Source organism: Eupeodes corollae, chromosome 3 (genome assembly GCF_945859685.1).
Source record: "Eupeodes corollae chromosome 3, idEupCoro1.1, whole genome shotgun sequence".
Classification (NCBI taxonomy): Eukaryota; Metazoa; Arthropoda; class Insecta; order Diptera; family Syrphidae; genus Eupeodes; species Eupeodes corollae.
This window is the reverse complement of record NC_079149.1, coordinates 81,281,080-81,281,918: the sequence shown is the minus strand read 5'-3', so window position 1 is coordinate 81,281,918 and position 839 is coordinate 81,281,080.

Here is an 839-nt window from a genome sequence, read left to right as displayed (position 1 = left end):
ACGGTCAGGTTACCAGGAGTAATTGGATGTGTTGACGGAACCCATATAGGAATCATTGCCCCGATTGAGTTGCTCCACTAGTATCTTAGCAGAAAAGGATATTACAGTTTAAACGCAATGATAGTAATTTTTTTCTTCGAGAGTAGTTTTGGTTCTTAGTGCAAGTTTTTCAGGCGTGTGACCATAACATGTGTATTCGTTATGTTAATTCAAGATATCCTGAATCAGCCCATAATTCCTTTGAATAGAACTCCAGTAATCTTAAGTCAGTTCTTGAAACGTGGTACCAAAGAGGAGAACGTTCAATGTTCCTTGGTAGTATTTATATTTTTACTTCGTCGTTTTATATTTTTTTCTTAATTTTAAGAGACGCCGGTTACCCACTATCGTTTTGTTTCCTCACTCCTTTCAAAAACGTAAGTTCTGGTTCAAGGTAGCCTTTTTTTAATAAGCTGAATGTTGATTCATGTTATTTTATAAAAGAAATTAAATATATACTTATATATGCATTGTTTTATTTTCCGACATTTCTTTTACATAAGCTTCGACCTCTTCTCACACAATATGAACGTTCGACACAAAATAATACGAATGACGTTCAACGAACATTCGATAACGACAATAGAGTGAGATCAATCTTCGAAAAATGTATGACATTTAAGTCGAATCAACGGTTCTCAATTCGCCAACAGTAATACAAATTTCTCACACTCACACGTTTATTAATTAGACTCGCCAATGGTAAAATAGGGTTCTTAACTTCTATTCAATTCGACTTTATATCTTCTTGTAAGATGCTCTTAATTTTCGATAACTTTGAAAATCGAATAAAAAAACAA